The sequence below is a fragment of the Rhineura floridana genome, chromosome 7, assembly GCF_030035675.1.
Source record: "Rhineura floridana isolate rRhiFlo1 chromosome 7, rRhiFlo1.hap2, whole genome shotgun sequence".
Classification (NCBI taxonomy): domain Eukaryota; kingdom Metazoa; phylum Chordata; class Lepidosauria; order Squamata; family Rhineuridae; genus Rhineura; species Rhineura floridana.
Window position 1 is genome coordinate 84,802,144 of NC_084486.1, and position 18,069 is coordinate 84,820,212.

The 18,069-nt window shown below is 36.9% G+C and overlaps 1 long non-coding RNA gene across 2 annotated transcripts in view; it reads right to left on the minus strand.

Moving 5' to 3' along the window:
• Positions 1 to 995: 995 nt before the first annotated feature.
• Positions 996 to 18,069, minus strand: part of LOC133389115 (uncharacterized) — a 31,952-nt gene continuing 14,878 nt past the window's right edge. For both annotated transcript variants that reach the window (XR_009764030.1, XR_009764029.1), the window contains exons 3-4: positions 4,164 to 4,279; positions 996 to 1,549 (exon numbers count right to left, since the gene is read on the minus strand). This is a non-coding gene — a long non-coding RNA (uncharacterized LOC133389115). The remainder of the gene's footprint in view (positions 1,550 to 4,163; positions 4,280 to 18,069) is intronic.

The window sequence follows — 18,069 nt, forward strand, 5'->3', positions numbered from 1 at the left end:
AGAAACTACAAGCAGTAAGCCAAAACAAACCAAGGTTTGTTCTTGATCTCTGGTTTCCCACTTGTGATTTCTTAGAAAGAGACAAAGAACCCTAGATCCACACTGAGACAACACCACTGAGCATAGTATAGCTTGTTTGAGCCACACACACAGGAGAAGATGTATGGGCGCCTGTGTGGTAGGGGAAGAGAGGCATGTTCACAATTAAACCATGATTTAAGACTAATTGGTTTATTATGTGTGAATGAAGCCATGGTTACAGACAATAGTGCAGCAGCAGTATTTGTATGAACTCCTATGCACACTAAAATAGTGTTGGAAGGGAGGTGGTTATTTACACCACGCCCTCAAAGTTCTTCATTATCTTTATTTTATTAGATCTTTAAATAATATGAACAACCAGGATTTCTTATCTTCACCTGACAGGCAAGTGGGGCTGCAATAGTGAGTTGTCAATAACTCTTTGAGCTTGGATTTGAACTCGAATTAATTCAAGTTCAGTTCCTCCTCACTGAGCTTTACTTCTCTCCTACAATATAAGAGAGAAATTACATTAATTGTATCCAAACTCTCCTTAAAACTTATGCAAACTACTTAAAACTTTATTTCGTCAGATTCCTCTGTCCAACTGCTCCTATAGTCAAGAAGCTTTGCTTTCCGATGTAAACTGAACTTTATCTTCCTGTGCCTTAAACACATTTAACCTCTTGCCCTTCCTTTACTATCCAATCTCTGCTATTCAAACCCTTAACTGCTGATAAAAGAAAAATGCACAAATACACTAGTAGTTTTAAATGGTAGAACCTTTCCCATGACTGTCTAAGCTGATCCCCCAAATCTTTAATTTGGGAAGAAGAAAACTGTTCACTAAGTAAGCTGCTTTGATTTGAGGAATGCCAGCCTGCATAGTGATAACTTGCTGAGATTTAATTTAAAAAACATCAGATTCTAAAACATACAAAACATAGTTCAAACAAGAAAGATTTTCAGTCAGAGCAGTTTCTCTCCTCTTCCCCACCCTGCCTTGAGAGGAACGTCTCTTGTTCACAACACATAATTACAAACAATGATATGAAAACAACACTTACTTGTTAACTCTTGTCTGCAGTAGCTCTGGCTGTTTCTTCCTAGACTGCATGGACAGACACAGCCAGAGGCACTTAAATATGTCAAGCCACTTACTCATTTCTCTTCCTGGACTGCTGAGACATGCACATGGTCTGAGCAACTTCCACTGCCCCCTCTTTTCAACATTTTAGTTTCCAGGCTTTTCTGAGAAATGAGGAAAGTGTGGGAGGGCAAGTCAAGCATCCCACAGAAGTGAGTCTGCCAGAATCCAGTTCTCAAGAAACTCCCTGGACCTGTCATTGCAGCTGTCTGTTCCCAGAAAAGGAAAGCACGCATAAAAAGAGAAAGGTGAGCACGAGGGCAGGGAGCCACTTCTGCTGGAAGCTGCATTTTTTGCTTGCTGTGCTTGAATAGAAAAGGAGGCCTGATGGATTCTGCAATCTGTTAGGCTTCTGTCCCCGCTTTCAGAATTTGGCTGCTGCTGAAAAACAGTATGGCTATTAGTATTAATATAATTTCCAGGTGCATGCTACAGTGACCTCTCGTTACACACCCTTCTGATCTTCTGGGCCTTGATTATCTGATACCCAACTAGGGGGAAAAATCAGCACCATTCAACTCAGATGCAGTGATAGCTGCTTCTTGTGCCAAATACTTAAGGGCAGATTCACACATGTTGTTAACCATAGCCCTATTCAATCCAAGTAGATGCAAAAAAAATCTGCCGGAACCAACAACCAAGCCTAGTGTGAGCACCTTGGGCAGCTGTTGGGGCCCCAGAGCCCTGCTGGGGCTCATCAATGCCAATACTTATCCTGACATACACACCCCAAATAGGTAGGTGAGTCTGGGAGGGGCCATCTTAAGTTTCCCATAATGGCACAAGCCCCCAGTGCTATGCCAGGGGTATTGTGGGAAATTTAAATGGACACCTGTGCTGCTGCCAGATAAGCGCATAGCCCTGTCAAACCTGGAACCAGCCTTAAACTAAGCCCACAAAGAAGCTGTGTGAATTAATCCTTAAACTCAGGTTCACTTCATATATACATTTTAAAGATGTATTTTTAAAATGTGGATTATGTGCATTTAATATGTTAAAGTACCATCAGTAGACACAACACTTTACACAGAGTTTTAGCTTTCTTCCAAACATCTTTGAAAGCATAAGTATTATATAGATGTAAGCATTATATAAATATATTCATCAGGGGCTTGGACATGCTACAGCAATTGACATGTTTGACAGTAAATGTTTTTTTTGCAACTGTGTAGTGTGGGAGTAGCCCCCATGGCCAGACACATTCATGTGCCACATTTTGACATTATATACACCTGCATTTACATTCTTTTACAAATCCACACATTGCCATGCACAAAAACATCTTACTTCTCAAACATGCGTAATCTCATTCACTCATGGTGCCAGAATATGATTTTTCAAAACATGCCTTAAATTGTTACCCTGCAACAGAAGGGTATCCATCAATCTTTTCCTAATATGGCACTTCTATTTCAAAGACATTTTTTCTAGCAATTAAAGTAGCAAACCACAATATTTATGACCAAGAGAATACAATACCTCTCTCAGATACTGTATACTAGTGGCATCTCAGAATGCTGTCACGTTTATCTCTCAACATAGAAACATAGATTGGTGCTCTTTGCTCTTTGCTTTTAACAGCAGTATGAAAAGGAGAAATTCAACTGTCACAGCTTTTTTTTGGCATGGTGATGGTGCAGGAGAGGGAGGAGAAAAGTGCACTTGTTGAATTTCTGCCTCCTATGAAGCTGTTTTGTGCTGAATATGGCATGTAGGGGCTGGGGTGTAAAGTGGAAATTGAGAAGTCGTTTAGCAGAATTAAACACATTCCTTCACTTCTCTGCTTTAGTTTTATCTTTTGACAGATTTGTCAAAGGCAACCTTCTTCATTTATAACTTAGGACATACAACATGCAGAGGGGTCACCACCCCCTTGTTTCAGCTTTCTAATCACCCACCAACTGACCTGTCCAAAACTACTCAATGAGTCTCATATGTATTTGTACCTAAGCCCATGTTTTCCATGTTTAACACTCACTTCTGCAAGAACAGCCATCCCCCAGCCTGAAGGGCACCTGAAGGTTATGCTAGACTAGCAGAGGAGAGAGTGAGAACTGCCAGTAGCCTGCACATTTCATTACTGTCAAAATAACACATTAGAAGTAAGATTCAGGTTCAGGACTACTAGACTGTGCTTGTCAGTCTCTTATCCTTCCTACCTGGATACCCAAGGCAGAGGAAGACAGTCACTCTGCAGGAATAACCCTTTTGAGTACCCTTCCTTAGGAAGTGCAGTAGCCTATTGTTTATCAAATAAGGTTAACCAGAAATTTCCTGGAATCAGGTTCACAGGAAACACAGAAACAGACTGAATGGAAGCAGGAAGATTCAAAACTTGATGGACAGATCATGAGGAAAAGATGTTATTCTGTAGACAGAACAATGATGCTCTGTGCTGATACTTATGAAAAAATATATAGAATACAGGTGGTATTCAATGCTAGTCCTACTCAGAGTAGACCCATTGATGTTAATAGACATGAATAAATGGTTTATTTCAATGAGTCTGAGTAGGACTTAGTTGAATACAACCCTATGTTTTTCTTTTTAGTGTCTAATAGCTTTCTGTATCACTGTTTTCAGAATGGAGATCTGTGTTATATAATTTTAGATGCTTAGCCCGATGGAGTAAGAATTTGTCATACTTCTTATTTGGAAAGCATAATGTACCTAGATGTGGCTGTATAAATGACAATATCTGTAGAATAACATCCAGATGAGCCAGATTATAATAGTAAAAGAATATTTCAACAAATAAACGATGAACAGATGCTAATGAAATAGAGTTGTGATTAGATTTTTCTTCCCACAATATGATTTATATGGACATTTTAGGATAGTCTCTACCAATACTTCACTTCACTGGGTGACCACTGCTATTGTTCCAACTTTATACAGTCTTTCATACTATCCTTTTATTGTACTAGTTAACATTGCAATTAATATTGTAAATGTTCTGAGGGATTAATATGACTACTAAGATTATTGTCCTTACTTTGTGGAAAAGGAGATGTTCTTGAGCTCAGCAAGAGGAAGCTGTTCACGGAACCAGGCCTTACTGTAACTGGCAGAAAGTGACAGGATGCTTCACTGCATCTGTTTTGCTCTGTACTGGAGTAAAGGGAAAGAACAGGGGTTTTCCTAAAGTTACAGTTCCCTGTACAGATTTTAATAAGTTTAAAATGCAGAAGTACCTATTTTGTCATATTATGACAGTCTTTTCAGTTTATGAAACACCTGATAATTCTTTTTTTATCATTAATTTTTATTCAAATTTTCAAAAACAAAAAACAAAACAAAACAAAGATAATTAAACAATAAAATAAAATGTGACTTCCGATTTGTTGCAGATCAGTCATAAGTCTACAATATATAACAGTCCTGTCTCTAAAATTATATTATAAAATCACTTTCCTCCAATAGTTATCTTAATTAATCATCAAATCTCATAAACATTACTTTATTCTTTCCACAAAAAGTCAAAGAGAGGTTTCAATTCCTTGAGAGATATATCTTTCAATTTTTCTCCAAATAAACATGTCGCTTAATCCATCTCATTCAAATCTGTTAGGTCCAGTAATTTCAATAGCCATTCTTCCATTATCAGTATCCCATAATAATCTTGTTATCATAGCCATAGTCCAAATAAACATATCGATTAATCCATCTCATCAAATCTGTTAGGTCCAATAATTTCCATAACCACTCTTCCATTATCAATATTAATTCCATCTTCCATCTTCAATAGTCCTGTTAAATCCAGTAGTTTCAGTATCCATTCATTCATTATCAATATCCCATGATAATCTTGCTGTCATAGCCATAGTCATATAACAAGAGTCTGATGGGAATTTCTTTTATCACAAATATTTCCTTGCCATCAATTCTGAATATGTTGCTGAAATATTGCTGCAAAGTCATATCTCTGTTCTTTTTTACAAAATGCACTGGCTCATCTCTTAAAAGTTTCTCCACTGTCACATATCTGTAGCCAACTCCATAGATTTTTTCTATGTCAAGCTCCATCACATCATTCCAGTCCAGAAAATTATCCAAGACATTAATAACTTTACCACCAAAATCTTCATTAATTTCTTCAGAGACAACGTTGAGTTCCAGACAGTAAACTTTATTTCTAACATCCATAAACTCCAAATCTTTTTCCAGTTTCACATTTGTTCCAATCTCCAGGGCTTGTAGCTTCCCTTTAATTTTTCTTTTCTCATCTCTAATCCCATCAAACTCCTCTCTCACAGAATCCCCTATTTCTTTAAGCTCCTGCGTCATTTTGTTAAATTCAATTTTCATCTCCTGTCTACCCTGTCTCAGGGTTTGTTTCGTTATCTCAATCTCACCCATTATTTTCTGAAACATAATTTCTTCCATGGTCTCAGTCACTTTCCTGGTTGCCATTCTTAAAACCACAAAAACAAAAATTATTTCAGCCACAATTGGGTTAATATTCCAGGCTTGCTAACATCAGTGTAGACAGTACAGCCTGTCTTATCTCTTATGTGTTCAGGAATACAAAACAAACTTAGTTCCCAACATCAAAACAATTAGTGGTGTCGTGAACAAGCAGATTCGTCAAAATGAAATAGACCAAAAAAAAAATAGTCCCGGACATATAATACTCCAAAGTTCATAAATCAAATTTATTTATTTTTTTCCCCTCCTCGAAATAGAAATCCCTCTTCCGTTGGTATCTTCAGAATGCACCTCCAGGCCAGCTTTTTGCAATAAAAACAAGGACAAGCTTTTTCGATTTCTTTCCTCCTTAATTTCGTGAGTAAAAGAGAAAAGCCATAACTCACCCAGAAGTTCTTCACAGCTGATTCATTGACAAATCTTTTTGCTTCAACCATTTAAACCAAATGAAAAAAGAAAATAGAAAGAAGGATGCTTGCCTGTTAGAGTCCGTTTTTCTTTGAAGAAAAGATAAACGTGTCGCTGTAATCAGCTAGAGCTTGATGGAAGTCTGTCCGGCATTGCAGGTTGAACCTTCTCTCATAAATAAATGAAATCCAGTCCTCCCCACAAAAACAGGCTTTGTGGTTAATCTCTACGTTTCTCCCTGCCCGGGAGAAAATCTTTACCAGTCAAAAAGAACGTTCTGACTGATTTTAATGCTGAAAAAGCTTCTTCTGAGACGAGAGCTCGACTCAGAGGCAGCACAGGCAAAGCAACCCTTCCCGGAAAACACCTGAACATCTGAAACACCTGATAATTCTTGAACGCTCTTGAACGCTCTACTTTAGGGTAGAAGGGGGACAGAAATATTTTTTTTTAATAATTTTTATTCAAATTTTTCAAAAGACAAACAAAAAGTCAAAAAAACATAACAATACATCAACAAAAAATGAAAATAAAATAGTTGACTTCCGATTTGTCGCAGATCAGCTATAAGTATATAATATACATCAAACCTGTCCCTTAATGTATACATACAGAGTCCCTTTTCTCCGTAGGCTGTCTTAATTAATCGTCAAATCCCAGTATCATCATTTTATTTTGATCTTTCAACAAAAAGTCTAAGAGAGGCTTCCATTCCTTAAGAAATGTATCTGTCGATTTTTCTCTAAGTAAACATGTCAATTTGTCCATTTCTACTAAATCCATTAATTTCAATAGCCATTCTTCCATTGTTGGTATTGATTCCATTTTCCACTTTTGTGCATATAATAATCTTGCTGCCGTAATCATATATAATATTATTCTTCCATATTTCTTTTCTATTTGTTTATCCATAAAACCCAATAAAAAAAATTCTGGCTTTGACTGAATATTTATCTTTAGAATTTTTTGCATCTTCCTACCTATCTGTGCCCAAAATGATTTTGCCTTTTTACATAACCACCACATATGATAAAATGATCCTTCTTGTTGTTTACATTTCCAACAAACATTAGAAACATTACTATACATTTTTGACAACTTTTCTGGAGTCATGTACCAACGGTACATCATTTTATAAAAATTTTCTTTAAGATTATAGCATAGTGTAAATTTCAAACCTTTTTTCCACATATTTTCCCATTGATCCATTTGTATGTTATGACCAAAATTTTTTGCCCACTTTACCATACACTCTTTTACTTGTTCTTCCTCCATATCCATTTTCAATAAGAGTTTATACATTTTCGCAATTATATTTTCATCATTTGTACACAATCCTATTTCAAAATCAGATTTACTTATTTCAAACCCATACATTTTCTTGTCCATTTTATATCTTTCTAACAATTGTAAATAGGCAAACCATTGAAAACTATATCCTTCCTTTGTCAGTTGTTCTCTCTCTTTCATTGTATATTCTCCATGTACATTTTCTAATAGTTCTTGATAAGTTAACCATTTCTCTTTTCCAGTCATTTCTCTTCTATAAAACGCTTCTTGACTTGAGACACATAATGGTATTTTCGAATAAAACCTTGGTTTGTATCTATTCCATATTTTCAACAGAGGACGTCTTATAAAATGATTGTTAAAGTCTACATTTACTTTTACTTTGTCATACCATAGATATCCATGCCATCCCTGTAGTGAAAGCAGGGAGTTCCCCTCCTCCTGCTTTTACTGTCCCAGGAATCAATCCCCAACCTTGGGCAATTGATCCTAGCAAACCTGGTCTGCTAGGGTTGTGTATGCTTACACCAACCCCGCACGGTAGTACTGCCACCACCCTTCTATTGGTTATCCACTCTGGGGTGAAGGGACCCCCAGAGCCCACTGAACACCTAAGCCTCTCAGGACCAGAGGCTCGATACCCTCCTGGCCCCTTCAGAAGTCTTAAGTGAAAACGTTCCTCTAGTACACGGTAGTTTGGTCAAGCAGCCAGGACTGAACTTAGTAACTGAACCCCTTCTCTGGAATAAACACACGTTGCTTTAAAATAAGTAAAGTTTATTAAAAAAAAAGAACATAAGAAAAGGGGTAAAGGGTACAAAAGATAAAAAGGTACATACAATTAATTTGGAGCAACAAATCAAATCCTAAAACCAACACCCAAAAGGGGCAAGGTATATAACAAACAAGATATAAAGGTTCTTGGCACAAAAATGAAAATAATAAAACTAACTGCCTCAATTGTACTTACAAGCCTCAGCTCTTTCTCAGGAGTTAGTATCCTTCCCCTCAGGGACGGCTAGTCAGGAAGTATAGTGGAGCCACCGCAGAGCATCACCATAAGCAAGGTGGTGCCCACAAATGGAACACAGCCCAGAGACTGAGGCCTTCTCTTATAGAGAAAATCCCTGCCTCAGCTGGGAGCAATCAACTAATTTAGCAGTTCCATCACAGGAATGATGAACCGATGTTCCCACCGTACCAGGCCCCGTCCCTCCTGGTTTCCCATAACAAGCCGTAGGAGTTTTTACGGCCTTGACGGAACCAGGCCCCTCGTGCTGATAAAGAGGTGCCAATTTGCTGTAAGCTGATACAGCTGGGGCTGTAAAAATCACCGGGTCACCGGGATGGAAAAATATCAAAGGATTTAACTATCTATGACCAGGGTCCCAGGAAAATAATTAAGGGAATCAAACTGGCATGACAATCCCCACTTCAAATTATGGCCCTCCAAATCCAATAGTCTTTTATTCCTCAATAAAATCCATTCCTTTATCCAGACTAAACAGCAGGCAGCAAAATAAAGTCTCAGATTTGGTAATCCCAGTCCTCCTCTTTCTTTGGCATCTTGTAGTAGTTTAAATTTAACTCTTGGTTTTTTTCCTTGCCATACAAATTTAGAGATATCTTTTTGCCATTGTTTAAAAGGTAAATCAGAGGATATTACAGGTATTGTTTGAAACAAAAACATCATTCTCGGTAATACATTCATTTTTATCACAGATATTCTACCCATTAATGACAGTTGTAGTTTATCCCATCTTAGCAAGTCTTTCTTAATCTCTGTCCATAATTTTTCATAATTATTATGAAACAACTTTGAGTTTTTATTTGTCATAATGATACCTAAATATTTCAACTTTTTTTCTATTGTAAAATCTGTCTTGTCCATTAACTCTTTCTGTTCCCTTAAAGTTAAATTTTTCACCAACATCTTTGTTTTTTGATTGTTGATCTTAAATCCTGCTAACGGTCCAAATTCTTTAAATTTGTCCATCAATATATGAATTCCTTCCAAAGGGTTTTCTAGTACAATTATCAAATCATCAGCAAATGCTCTCAATTTATATTCTTCTTTTTTTATCTTTAATCCCGAAATCCTTTTATCTTGCCTTATATCTCTAAGCAGCACTTCTAAGACCAGAATAAATAAAAGGGGAGATAATGGACATCCCTGTCTTGTACCCTTTTGTATTTCACATGAATCCGTTAAATCTCCGTTAACAATTATCTGGGCCTTCTGAGATGTATAAATCGATCTAATCCATTTTATAAAATTGTCTCCAAAATCCATTTGCTCCAAAACCTGGAACATAAATTTCCAATTCAAATTATCAAATGCTTTTTCAGCATCTAAAAAAATCAAAGCTGCTTGTTTATCATTTCGTTGTTCTAAATATTCCAACACATTCAAGACATTCCTGACGTTGTCACGTAATTGTCTTTTAGGTAAAAACCCTGATTGATCTTCCTGAATAAATTGTTGCAATATTATTTTCAATCTTTCTGCCAAGATCATTGTAAAAATTTTATAGTCATTATTCAATAGAGATATTGGCCGATAATTTTTTGTTTTAGTTAAATCTTGCTCCTCTTTAGGTATTAATGTTATATTAGCATTTTTCCAACTATCCGGTATCTTTCCCTCTTGCAGAATAAAATTCATTGTAGACTGTAAAGGTAGCAAGAGTTCTTCCTCCAAACATTTATAATACATTGCAGATAACCCATCTGGTCCTGGCGCCTTTCCTAATTTAATTTTGTTTATAGCTTCAGATATCTCTCTTGACGTAATAGGGCCATTAATAGCTTGTCTCTGAAAATCTGTAATTTTAGGCAAATTCTGTTTAGATATATACTCTTCTATTTTTTCAGATGGAATTTCCTGACACTTGTACAATGTTGAATAATATTGATGAAAAATCTTTTTGATTTTTACATTATCTGTCAGCGTCTCATCTCCTTCTTGTATCTTTAAAATAATATTTTTTTGACGTTCTTTTCTTAATTTATATGCTAACCATTTCCCAGGTTTATTTGCAAATTCAAAAGTCCTTTGTTTAGCAAAATTTAGTTTCCTTTCCATTTCTCTAACTGTCAACATTGACACTTGTTTCTGTAACATTTTAATTTGATTTACAATAGAAACTTTAGTTGGATTCTTTTTCAATTCTTCCTCTTTTTGTTTTATTTCTTCCAAAATTAATTGCATTTTCTGTTGTTTCTTTTTTTTTTAATTCAGAGTTACATTTAATAAAATATCCCCTCATAAATGCCTTACTTGTATCCCAAACAATATTTTCACTTGTTCCTTTATGTAAATTATGTTCAAAAAACTCTTTTAATTTCTTCTTACATTCTTGTACTACTTTGTCATTCTGTAGTAAAGATTCATTTAGTCTCCATCTAAATCCAAGATTTTTTTTTTTTAAAGTTAATATCACAGGATTGTGGTCTGAAAAAGTTTTTGGTAATATATCCATTTCAAAAATATCCTTCGCTAGAATTTTAGACATCCAAATCATATCAATCCTCGAGAATGTTTTGTGTCTTTCTGAAAAATAAGTAAATTCCTTTGCGTTATCATTTATATATCTCCAGGTATCCACCAATTCTAAATGTTCCATCAGTTCAAAGCAAATCTTCGGTAATTTACCCTGTGTCTCTTTGATATTTTTTTCAGAAAGCCTATCAATTTTTGGTGAGATTACCCCATTCCAATCACCCATGACGCACCAATGATCATATGAAAACTCTGACAATTTTTCCATAAGTCCTGTGTAAAACCTTGTTTTATCTTCATTGGGAGCATAAATACCCACTATCAAAATGTTTGTACCCTGTAAAGTAATTTCAACCCCCACAAATCTACCACTATCATCCAGTAATACCAATTTAGGAAGCAATTGTGGGTTAATGTAAAGAACAACTCCATTTTTTTTTTTGGTCCAGCTGAAATAAATTCTTCACCCAAATTTTTACAAATCAAATATTTGGAATCTTTCTTCTTAATATGAGTTTCTTGTAAACAAATTATATCCAATTTTAATTTTTTCAAATAATGAAACACTTTCTTTCTCTTCTGCGCCGTGTTGGCTCCATTTATATTCCAAGTTAGATATTTGTAATCCATCTTTAAGCGTGTATTTTAAAATGTGCCTGATGCTCCTTTTAATCCATCATCTTCCTTCCCCTCCTCTGCATATCCTTGTTGACTTTGTTTCCCAGGAATTATATCCATATCTTTGAGTTTATCTTCTTCCATATCTTTTGAAGCTTTTCTCAAGAAGTCCCTTGCTTTTTGAACAGTATTCAATCTATATTTCTGTTGTCTGAATGTAAAGATCACTCCTTCTGGAACATCCCATCTAAATTGAATTTTGCATTGCTTAAGTTTTTCTGTAAGGAAAGCATATTCTTTTCTCTTACGTAGAAGTCTAATAGGAATTTCTTTCATCACCAATATTTCCTTACCATCAATTTTAAAGGTATTTTTAAAGTGTTGCTGTAATACCATATCTCTGGTCGGGGGGACAGAAATATTTTAAATAAATAATTATAAATAGAAAGACACAAATTAAGTTTAATGTTTAATTCATATAACTTAACAACTAAGCAAGGACACTGCCTTTGTGGTACCTTGCACATCAGCACTGGGCTTGGTACTTGCAGTTTTCTCAACGAGAATCTCTCTAATTTGGCATTGTTTGTACTTGTGCAAGATAAGATGGGGCATAGTCAACGAAAACGTTAATAAGGAGAAGCAGGGTGCCATTTTGATTTTCTGCCTCAGGTACCAAAATGTCTTTGCCAGACCTGATTTTAAAACTAAATGTTTCCTTTCTGACACCTGTCTCTTTGTCCACTTGTTCTTAGTGTGCGTTTGCCATCAGATATTGTTGATTTAATATAGGTGAAGCCCCATCTATATAACATAAATGTAAGTAACAATGGAAACCTCTGCTTTTTTGTTAAGAAAGCAGTCCGTATGCTTAAGGCTTAAGCATTCTACTTAGGTACAGTATAGTCAACAAATTATAGACATAATATTGTACTCCTGCCAGATTGCTGTCTTATTTTAAAAGTCCTGTACACTAACATGAAACTTGTGTGTGTGTTCCCCTGTAATACACCTGCATATTTTCTTTGCCATGTCAGGATAATTTATTATTATGTACAGGCATGGCGACTATATGTAGCAACTATCTGCATTGGGCAAATCACTTTTTTTACATCTAAAGAATTTTAATAATTTTAAGTTGTAAAGTCTGAAGTGACGCAAAAATACTGAATTGGATTAAAAGGAGGTATTGGCTAGGATCCAAAGGGAGCCCCCGTGCATGAGGAGTATAGCTCCTGAGAGTCTGCCTTCTGATAGTAAGTTATTCCCTCCACAGTAGTTTGGCCTTCTGTGTGCAGAGTTCCATAGACCTCTATTCCACAAACAGTTTATTTGAGCCAATGTGGTGCCCTCCAGATGCTATCGGACTCCAACTCCCATCAGTTCTAGCCAACATGGTGAATTGTCAGAGATTGTGGGAGTTGTAGCCTAAAAACAGCTAGAGGGTGCCACCTCTGCCATTCCCCATGTTAAGTCCTTCAGTAATTTACTAGATGTTTTGAAGGATAAAGGACTAAGACACATGCTTAAGTGCTGAGGAATTTAGTGGAGGCGGTGAGGGTCTGGGTTAAAAAGTAGTGGTTGATGACGAGCTGAAAAAGGACTTAACTATTAGCCATGATAGCTAAATGGCTTTTTTTTTTGTACAGAGGATGTAACCATCTGGCTGTTGGAAACAAACTGTTGGACCAGAAGAATAAATTACCAGCTTGCTATTGGTGGTACATGATTCACTTCTGCTGCATTAGAAGCCAGAAGCCAGGGCCAAACTACACATTACACAGTGTTCTGTATAACTTCCCCCTGAATTTTTTAAAATGAGAAAAAAGGTCAGCAGAGGCTGCAACCTGGAACAGAGGATGGGTGCATGTGTGAAAGTGCTTAATCCTGTCCCAGATTGTTTTCCTTTCATAGTTCTTCTCTCCACCACCCAAAGGGCAACTGATACAAGCCTTCCTATATTTTTTTATCCCCAGGAGCAAATTGGCTTGAGGGAAGTGACAGAGAAAAAGTGATGAGGAAGAAGGATTAAGCACTCCCTTCCCCCTAGCCAGATTGCAACTACCGGCAGCTGCTTTTCATTAAAAACTAACTCAGATCCTCACTGGATACACAGCAATTTATGAAAGCCTTCTGGACTTTTTTTTTTAAACAAAACTTTTTCAAGTGCAATCCATCCTTAAAGCAGAACTGAAATAGGGATGATTGCAACATGAAGAACAGAGGAAATGGGCAGTGATTGATACCATTTAACAATAGCATTAGGAAACTGGAATATTTACAAGCAGAGCAAGATGCGACATGAAAGTTGGCAGTGGCAAAGCTCTTTGTCAAAAATCACCTACCATTTTTACATCATAGTATGTACCCTTTTTGCTATTACTAGTTTGCCAAAGGTAACTTGCTTCAGCTAATGACACAGTCCCAACTTCATGTACGTGGGGGAAAGCGCCACTGAATTCAACAGGACTTACTTCCAAGTAGACATGGTTAGGACTGCAGCCAAAGACCCAACACTTGAATGCAGCAGTTGCCATGTTTGCTTTTTTTATAACCCCCCCCCAAAAAAAACCCATTATTACTTCTTAGTCTATTATACTTTTGTTCTGAGAGTTACACACAGAGGTACATTTTCCCAAGATTTACATAATGTATTAAATTCCACATTATGGAATTTACCTCCTTGCAGACAGTATCTCAAGATGTGGAATAACAGCCTTGGTTTCTTCCTGCCCCTGCCACATTTTTTAACATCTAGCCTGATCAAGAATTCTGGACAACTCAGAAGCTTGCACATTATTTTGTAATAACACTTTAAGTAGGCTTGATAATTGTGTTGCCCTAATTTGTATTTTTTTCTTATGGGCCAACGCTGCAACCTTTACTTTTTTCTTATAAGGTGTTGAGTAGCCTTCAGGCACACTAGCATCTGAATGTCATTTATAGGGTATCAACAGGCTGACTCAAACCCCAGACTGGGATGGAACCGTAATCCCTGCACTGCTGCATCTTTGTGAAAAGATCCTGGATCCCAGTTAACTCAATTTGTTCTTTGCCTTGCTGCAACTCACTCCACGGTGACTGGACAAAGGCAGGAAAGACATCAACTTCAGCTGGTAGCCAGCAAGTGTTACAACCCTTCCTGACAAAACTGGACCTTGCCACAGTCATCCATGCTTTAGTTATCACAAGACATTTTAACACTTCAACAGATACAAATTCTGCCTGTGAATGACACTGTAGTTAAGAGTTTTCCTGCAGGGTGTACATGCCTAGTTTGGTAGCATTCCTCCCCCCCCCCAGCACATACACAAGCTGACCTTTTCTACAATACCCCTTTAGCGTAACATGTTGACATGTTTACAAGCCTAGGTGGCATGTTTGTCCCAGACACGTTGACTGAAACAAAAGTTATTTGCCATGTGGTATGTTTCTTAAGTGTTAGTTCATTGGTTTCCTATGTTAACCTGTTAGTAGTTGCAATTCATCAGCTGAGCTTGGAAAAGTTACTTTTTTGAACTACAACTCCCATCAGCTCCAGCCAGCATGGCCACTGGATTGGGCTGATGGGAGTTGTAGTTCAAAAAAAGTAACTTTCCAAGCTCTGTTCATCAGTACGCTACTGTTACCATGATGTGTCCTAGAACTATGTGAGAGGCCATGTAAAGCATAAAGGCCTAAAGAAATAAAATAAACTACTTAAAATCTTCTGCCCACCAACTATCAGCACTAGAAGACTGCTTTCATCATGGGCTGGGCAAGATCCAGCCCCAATTCCTTGCCTCAGAAAACCTTAGATGTAACTGTTACATGGTATGACATCCAGGAAGAACAAATATAAGGGCAGTAAAAGTTGCGTGAATAATCCTGGTTCCATATGGACACTGAACATTATATAGTTTCTGTTCCTGTGTTACGATTTGAGCTGATTTCATTATGAGAGTCTTTTGTAACTCACTTTTGAGAGCCTCTTGGGGCTATAAAGTGAAATATGTATATTTTAAATAAACAAACAAAATGTGGCCACTCTGCCTCATGTAAATGAAAATCGTTTCTAGGGTTTCTGAAGGAGGAGGATTTTGTTATTCATCTCACATGCCAGAACACCTTTAAATAGAGATTACCTTGTGGAGATAGTCTATAATTGCCACCCTTTGTTTACTCACTTCAGAGAGATTATGTTCCAGTATTTGCTGTGTTGTTTAGCCATTCTTTTTCAGACCTGATTTGTGGCAGTTTTCTTTAATTTCTAACACGATTTTAGTGCCAAGCTGTCAGGTGCGGATTGGCAAAGCACTATAAAGCTTTACATGGCTCCTGTACCTTTAAAGAGAGAAGTCTTCCATCTGTTCTGTCTGGTAATTGTTTCCTGTTGAGTGGGGCAACAACAGTACCAGTGAGTAGTAGCTCCTCTTTAGTTGCGCCTTCATGTTAGTCCTTGCTCTCTTCTGGTGGGTGGGGAGCTTTAATTATCAATATCCTATTTTCATCTATCTTATATAGATAAGTCTCATGGGGCTTGCCAGGGAATGCAAAATTAGGGGTGGGCACTCTTCCTATGGTATTTACTTCCAAGAGGCCACTCCATTCTTTACTCTTTAATAATCAGGTAAACATTTTTATTTGGGAAGGTTTTGTAATTGTACGTTTGGAGGGTCAAACTGAGCTTTATTTTTAAATGGGTTTTTATTATTGGCTGCTTTAAGAACTTTACTTAAATGGATAAATGTTCTTGTACGTTTCTTTTGGTATTTTCTAAATAAGCATCCAATATAATTTATTAATAAAATTAAATTATATTGGATGCTTCTTTAGAAAATACCAAAATTTTATTTATTAATAAAAAAAAATTCGGGGAGATGTTGGAAGATGGCTGCCGGGGTAGGCAGCTTGGTGAAAGAGCTCTGACACGATAAGTATTTTTGTGCTGTTTGTTAGTGTTTTATCTAAAACAAACTAAGCTGTTTTCTGAGAAGAGAAACTTGAAAACTTGAAGACTTGAGAGCGGAACTTATACTCTCCCACTCTGCAGGTCAGTTACCAGGCATAATTATAGCAAAAGAGAGCTTATCTTCTGGAAGAGCTGCCGATAGCACATTCCTTAGCTCGTTATACTCTTCATTCCGCCCCCTATTCCACCAGAGAAACAGTTGATAAAAGTATAACCTGGTGTTTATATGGTGTTGACAAGGAAAGGACGGAAAACCCTGGGCATTCCATTATGTCCTGAAAGCCTCCCCGTTAGGAAATCTAAGAGAAGGAAGAAAGATTTGTCATCCACTCCTTCTTCTCAGACGTCAACCGATATGGCAAATAAGGCTTGTAAAACTCAAACGAAAATCACCTCTTTCTTCCTTACTAAATCTCAACCTTATCAGGGGGTGTGTAAATTACCACGAGAATCCTCTATTCTGGATTGGTCTATAAACACCAAGAGCTTCTTCCAAGATACGAAGTCGGAGCATGTTGCTTTAAGCTTAGCTGAGGAAATAGAAATGGCCGAAAGACAACTGGCAATTGATGTAATGACTCCTCCAGACAAAAGAGGAAAGGAACCTTCAACAAATGACAAACTACAATCTGGAAAAAGCCCCCTAGCAAATAAGGGTGATACATTACTGACAAGCCTGGCAGAACAGCCTGATATGCTACCAGAGGCTGCTTTAAAGGGGCATTCAACAGTTAAAGAAGGAAATAACGCTTATAATTCGGAGCCGGATTTCTACCTTAGCCAAGATTCTTCCTTGAAAGGGTGGCTTTTCATATTTGTGACAGAATTAGAAAATGTCAAGACTTTTCTAAGCGAATGTAACAAATTATTAACGATTTTAGTGGAATTACAACAAAAAACACTATCTATCCCTACCTTGTTAAAGGAAAATAACCAATCCCCTAGAGACACTACATCTATCATCATACCGGAGATTTCTCCCAGAAAGGAACAAACAAAGACGAAAATGAATAATCCCAAGTGCAGATCTAGACGGAGCATTGCAAAAGTTAAAAAAAGCAAAAATATAAAATCTCAAAAGAGTCCTAAAGGAAATAAAATGAATTTCAAGAGACTTTTTGAACTCCTAGACAAAAAACAACCTGATCATGGAAATAAGAAAATCACTCCTCACAAAGAAAAACCTAATAAAAATAACAAAGCTAATCAACGTGATGATGAAACATCCAATAACTCATCCCTGATCCTTTTTTCTGCAAGTAACCATTCCGTCAACCTTAGGGAGATTGAGTATATTCCTCAACAAGACCCGTGGCATGATGCCCTCGAAAAAGAGAAAGAGCAAGTGGAAACAAAGCAGGATTATGAACAAAGAAATCTCCTGCTCAGTGGAATTTGGTTCTAAACGTCTGTAAATTGACGTTTCTGAACTACCCCAAACCCAGAGGCCTTATTCCCCTTGACGAAAGGAAACGACATCTAAACAAAATACTACAAAATGCCCTATTAATGCCATTAAAACCCTACCAAATAAAACAGGTGGAGTACCTATATTACAATGTACATAAGGCACGAGCCTTGATTTTATTCAACTTGCGTAACACGGCAGAGTATATTCATTGTAACAAGACTGAATTGGCCAAACAGGGTATAACTGTCACTATAACTTTCAAAAACCAGGCACCCCAACTGAAGACTATGAAA